This window comes from Cornus florida, unplaced genomic scaffold (assembly GCF_030987335.1).
Source record: "Cornus florida cultivar Cherokee Brave unplaced genomic scaffold, ASM3098733v1 CherokeeBrave_3.0.0_Hap2_Chr11, whole genome shotgun sequence".
In the NCBI taxonomy this organism is placed as follows: domain Eukaryota; kingdom Viridiplantae; phylum Streptophyta; class Magnoliopsida; order Cornales; family Cornaceae; genus Cornus; species Cornus florida.
The window spans coordinates 31,410,606-31,417,051 of NW_026775581.1; the positions used below are offsets into that span (position 1 = coordinate 31,410,606).

At 37.5% G+C, this 6,446-nt stretch overlaps 1 pseudogene; it reads right to left on the reverse strand.

The window, feature by feature from the left end:
- Nucleotides 1-2,040: 2,040 nt before the first annotated feature.
- Nucleotides 2,041-5,791, reverse strand: LOC132280928 (putative disease resistance protein RGA3; annotated as a pseudogene).
- Nucleotides 5,792-6,446: the final 655 nt, after the last annotated feature.

A 6,446-nucleotide genomic window follows, 5' to 3' on the forward strand; every position in this document is an offset into this window, starting at 1 on the left:
TAAGATCACTGTCGTGTAATTGTGTGTGATATCAAATATATAAAAATATACAGAACAATCAAGGTGGTTTTCTGTAGAAAAATACTCTCAAAAAGCTCTCACTAGGAAAACTAATTTTCTCTTTTAAAATCCTAATTAATTATGAGAGAAAGACAGTTTATATAGGCTTAGAGAGTCCTTACAATAAGTAAAAAGTGTTTTCAAAATCGTGGAAGGACTGTCCTACATGTTTGGGTAAAAACAGGAAACTAAAAAGTTACCAAAAACTGATTTTCGTATATTCAGGCAAAAGCAATGGGGTGGACTTGAAGTGTAACTGGTTGGAAAAATCCAGTGAGATGTTTTTGCTCAGATAATGCAACCGGTTCTAAAGTGAAGTTCAGCCGGTTGGACTTTGTTGAATGCTATTTCCAACCTAAGCACTCGTACCCAACTTTAAAACTACTCACATGTGTTCCTCACACACTTACCTTGACTCATTGATGTTCTCATCAACCCGAAATATGTTTGCACGTTGCAACACTTGTAGTTCCGGTACCGACATCCAGACTCAAAAGTAAATGAAAAATTACAACTTGATCAAATATGTTTTGACACCAAAATTTGCCAATCACAAAATTTATATCTCACACTCTACCTTATCCAAGTTTAGTCGAAGGTGGCCCCCCATCCAAACAGGACCATTCCCATTTCCACTATCTTCTGCCTGCATCACTTTCACTAAATGATATGTCACAATTCTCTATCTGTAAAGTAGTACTTGAAACCCAACAACATCAACTTTAGCTTTCCTTAAGATAGAGAGATTGGGATGATAATGGTGGTGGGAATCTAGAGATTTGTTTGATCTGCTGGCTCATCAAATCTTAAGTTTTCTTTATGAAAATCATATTTGAAGGTAGCTTTTTTTCTTTTTTTGAAGCTGGCTGTTTTTTTGCTCCTCTGTAAGTGCTGGTGCCCCACAGTAAAACACCCCTGCGTTTATGAAAGGACATAATGGGTAGCTTTTTTTCTCTTTTGAAGCTGGCTGTTTTTTTGCTCCTCTGCAAGTGCTGGTGCCCCACAGTAAAACACCCCTGCGTTTATGAAAGGACAAACTCCATTATAATTATAATACTAAACATAAGTTGTTATCATCATTAACAAAAAGCACTACCACTTCTATACATATGTATCTATCATCTTTTTGTATGGAAATGACAGAAAGTGGAAATAAAAACATTCCACTAAATGTGTAGTGTTGTGCTTTTATCTTTCTTTCTTTTTATGTTACTTTCTATTGTTTTTAATTAAGGAGGGTGTCTCACTCTGTTCGGGGGCGGGACTGTTCCCTTTGGATTCCCACGACCACTCCAAATTAGGGTGCCCCCACTATCTTCACGGCGGGAATAATCCCTTTGAATACTTGCAGCAACTGTGAACCACGAGTATCCGGTAAGTGTACGAATGAAGCTTTAATATGCTCCAAAAAAAAGAACACAAAACTTCTGGATTACCTCAGGAAGCCTTGTACCAACTTGGCTATACTTGTTTTGTATGGAAAATGACCAATTGAGAACAGGAAAAAGTTTCAAGTTAAACACAAGTTATAAATGTGATCTCTAAGAAACACATGATATGATAATATTAAAAGAGTCAAAAGTTAGCCTTTGATTTGGAATTAGAAAAAATTTATTTTAAAATTAGTATTATATTATTTTTTTTTAATTCTAAGACACTGATTCGGTGGAATTAGAAAAAATTACTTCTAAGACACTAATTCGGTGCCGCAAAGGATATAACTATTCCGTGTGTGGTTCTCCCTAGGAATTACCACATGCTTTCCTTACCTACAGTTTCATACTTAAAATATGGATCTACATCTTTTTGCATAGAAATGACAGAGTTGAAATAAAATTTTACTTTAGACAGAAGGTCGAAATTGTGAATCCTAAAACAGTCTCGATGAAAGAAATATAAAGTGAAAATAAGTCACCTGATACCATAACATACTCTGCATTTTATTCTACACACAAGCGGCTTTGAGAAACGAACTCATACTTTTGTTTTTTTTTTTTTTTTTTTCCCTGGCAAAAGAAATTTATTAATCAAAATGTTGAAATTACAATCAAGATTCACCACGTCAGCTACCCACATTGGCAAATGGTCAGTGAAAGTGGCATTTAGTTCTAAGAACAAACTGCCCAAGATCATGAGCCAAACGGTTGGCAACTCCAGGAATATATTCGAGTGCACTAATAATTTGACAAGGTAAGAGAGACGATATTCCTATAGCAAAATGAAAATTACATAGCTAACCACAAAAGAACTCATCAAGGAAATAGCTTGCACTAATGATTTGACAATTTGAAAAGGTAGGAGAAATGATATTCCTATAGCAAAATTGTTGAAGTGATGCGGTAAGCCGACGCATACCTTCGGGCAGTGTTTTCCAATTCGGGCATTTGGAAATGTAAAGTTGTTGAAGTGATGTGAGGTTTCCCATCCACTCTGGTAAACTGCTCAAATTGTCACAATCTGAGATGAATAGAGATTGGAGAGTGGTAAGGCGTTTAAGCCCTGCAGGAAGAGACTTCAACTTTAGGATCGTGAAAATATCAAGAGATGATAGGTTGTTAAGGCCTTGAAAATGCATGCCATAATCATCACCGTCTGACAAATCAAGCTCTTTGCAACAGTTGATCTCCAGAAACCGGAGGGCGGTGAGATGTCGCATCCCTCTGGACAGAGAGGTTAGTCTTCCACAATAACAAATCTTTAGTCTCCGTAGAGAAGTGAGGCGCTGGAATGCCACTTCTGGCAGAGTAACTAGATCCTCTATCTTCCCTATATACAGTTCCTCTAAGTTGGAAAGAGGAACAGGTGAAGCAGAATAAGATGGCGTTGCAACTGTCGGAGTAGTTGGTGTTGGCATCATCAGTAACTGCTGTTGTACTACCTTCTCGCTGACATTCCACAATTCTAGTTTTACAACAGTTGGTTGCAGAGGCATTGATGTTAGCCTAGGGCAGTCCGTGATCTCTGATTGAAGAAGACAAGGAAATGATGGTAGAAGTAGTTGCACTTCTTGATTGTTTGCTGTTGATTGTTCTTCATCTTCTGCTGCTGCTGCTTTACTCCTCCACCATCCCTTCAAATTAGGCATGTCCCAGAGTTCGAGACATTTCAGAGATGGAAAGAATGTTCTTGTTGTTGGCTCTCGTCTTCCTCCTCTTGATGATGGCGATGGAAAAGAAGAAGAGATTAAAGACTCATCATCTAATTCTTTACCACCACCAGTACCAGTACTACTACAAGTACTGTAATTGTCATCTATGTACTCTATGGAAGTTAAACCACCAAGAATAAGAGCTCGGAGAGAAGGAAGCTGCTCAAATTTTGGAAGATGTTTGCATCCATTACACTCAAATAAAGAAACATGAACAAGATTTGGGAGGAAGGACGACAATGACATCATCCATGTTGGTAATCTCACAACCCCATACCCATATATTCTGAGCTCCTTCAGATTTGCATGTGGCTGGAGGGCTGCCAACACTAACACCTCCTCCTCTTCCTCCTCCTCCTCCTCCTCCTTTTTAGAGTTCCAAAAACTCAAACTCAGTGACTCGAGGTATTTCTTCCCCTTCAAGTTCGCTTCCTCTGCTTCTTCTTTTAATGTTGCCCATTCCACTGGTAGGTTAATTTTTAGCTCTCCCCTTCAATTGTTTAGATCTTTCAATTCCCTTAACCTGTTACATGGACCCACATTAAACTGTGTTAATGTTCGAAGAGAAGTCAGCTGGCCCATCCCACGCGGCATATCATCACTCGAACGAATGCAACCATCAAATTCGAGATGTCTAAGGCTCACCATTTTTCTAATATCTCTTGGCAATTCTTTGAGATGCTCACAACGATTAAGTTTTAGGGTTTGCAAATTTTGCAACTTGGAAATGGAATTTGGCAGAGTCTTAATCTCACCATTGTAGGAAAGATCAAGATACCTCAGATGCCTCAGCTCACTTATGCCACTCGGCACTGTCTTCATCCCCAAGTTATGCATATCCAACACACGTAACCTTTTGAAAATTGAAACAATCATTTCACACACCGATTTTTCCAGTTTCATATATGTAGTGCTTGGCATTAAAAATGTTCTTATCTTGATATCTCTAAGCAAGTGAGTTGGAATTGTCCCTAAAAAATTTATACCCATAGACAAATCAAACGACATGTGACGAGTTCTTGAAGAAACATCTTTTGCATCCAAACTCACTATGGAACTCTCACTTCCCGCAACTAATTGCGCAAGGTCATGCATAAGATCATGCATTTTACAACTTATTACATTACCAAAATCATCTCTTTCATCATCTTGAAAAAAGGACCTCCTCAGTAAATCCATAAAGTATGAATCTCCAACATCCTCCATATCTTGACTTTTATCCGACAACTGAATCAATCCATGTGCCATCCACAATTGGATCAATTCTTGCTTATCAATTAGATGATCTTTAGGATATAAGCGACAAAATGCAAAACATTGCTTTAGATACGAGGGAAGGTGATCATAGCTCAACTTCAACATTGGTTTAATTTCCGTCTCTTGAGCTATTTTTGCCATATCTTTATCTTTAAAAATCAACCACTCATTCACCGTATCTTTAGAGTATAGTAGGCTTCCTAAAATCCTTATGGCTAGAGGAACTCCAGCACACTTCTCCGTAATTTCCTTCCCTATTTCCACTAGACGTGGATTATCACACTCTTTTCGGTCTTTAAATGCCAGTTGCTTAAACAGAGACCAAGACTCTTCCCCAGACAAGCCTTTCAAAGTATACATTGAATTTGTCTCTGAAACAGTTGCAACTAATTTACTACGAGTTGTTATCAGAATCATACTTCCCTTTGTACCACCCATCAACAGACCTTTCAATTTTATCCATTCCTTCAATTTTATCCATCGCTCCCGATTCTCATTCCACACATCATCCAACACAAGCAGATATTTTTTCCCATCAATTTCTCTCCTAAGGTCATTTTGCACTCTATCTATCTGAAGACTCAGGTTTCTTACCGGTTGCACTTTCTACGACTTTTTCAACAATTTGTTTTACATCAAAGACGTCAGAAACACACACCCACATCTTACGTTCAAAATGTTTACTGACCTCGTCATCATTGTATACCGACTTTGCAAGTTCAGTCTTGCCTATTCCCCCGATTCCAACTATTGCAACAACCGACACATCCTCTTCAACATTACAATCCATCAATGACTTTACAATCGCCTTTTTGTCATCCAACCTACCAACAACTTTATCCACACACACAAAAGAATGACTCTCCCTCGAGATCCTAATCTCAGCTCCACCAATCTCAGGCGGTTGTACAGTAAAGTGAAAATTGTTCCTATCTGCTGAGATAGCATCTAGTCTCTCACGAATGGCCTTAATTTTTGACCCGTCCTGAGACTAAAAATAAGCTGATTTGAGCTTGAGAAAAAGATACGTACCTTGTTGACCCCTTTGTTCACCTTCCGCCGCAAAGATTCTGTGGAGAAGTCATCCACCAAGTCATCAGCATCATACACGGCATCGTTGAGCTTTGCAAGCCAATCTCCAATCTCTTTGTTTGTCGATTGCTGCTTCTCCGCATCAACAAGTACAGCGTTGATTGTGGAAACTGTATCCCCCATCTTGCGAGCCTCATCTTCGACACTACACACCAATTCAATCTCTTTCAGAGCTGAAGAGCTCAACTTCTTCACAATTTCAGTTACAGTGCTAAAAGGAATTGCCTCGGCCATTTTTTTATTTTTATTTTTTGGGTTTACTCGAATGCTAGGAAAGCAAATTTGATGTGGGATACAAGTGAAATGCAACAAATTCATAGTTCATTTTTTTTTTTTTTTTTGGTGATTGCCTAAAACGAATTTTATTTCCATTTGTTCACGTTTGGACTCAATCTTTACAAGAGTTATATAATCGACTCGCTTATTTACAGCAAACAAATTAACTAAAATTGGCATTGAATATATTCGTTTACACCAAGTGAATCATCTACCAACTCTCCGTATCATTTGTCTTTCTCATGCAATTCATTCACTTGCATTAATAGCTATACGAAGATCATGCAGGTTGGACTGAAATTCGAAGATTTACAGTTTGGGGTTTTAAAACCTAAATTTTTTTATTTTTTATTTTTTTTTTATTATTATTTTTTTTTGTGATGGTTGTCCCTTTTGAGAAGAAGAGAACACAATAATTACTTTTAGTGGAAAAGCTTGTATGTTTTCAACTTCTTACTTATACTCAATTATGGTTTTTATGTTTTTTGTTTTTTAGGGAGTAATTAATTAGTAATTGTTTATGAAAAATTAGGACTTTCGTAGTTTAACAATGTTGTACGCATTTTAATTAGGCTTCTACATTAGGTTTTTTTAATGAATAATTTTCAATATA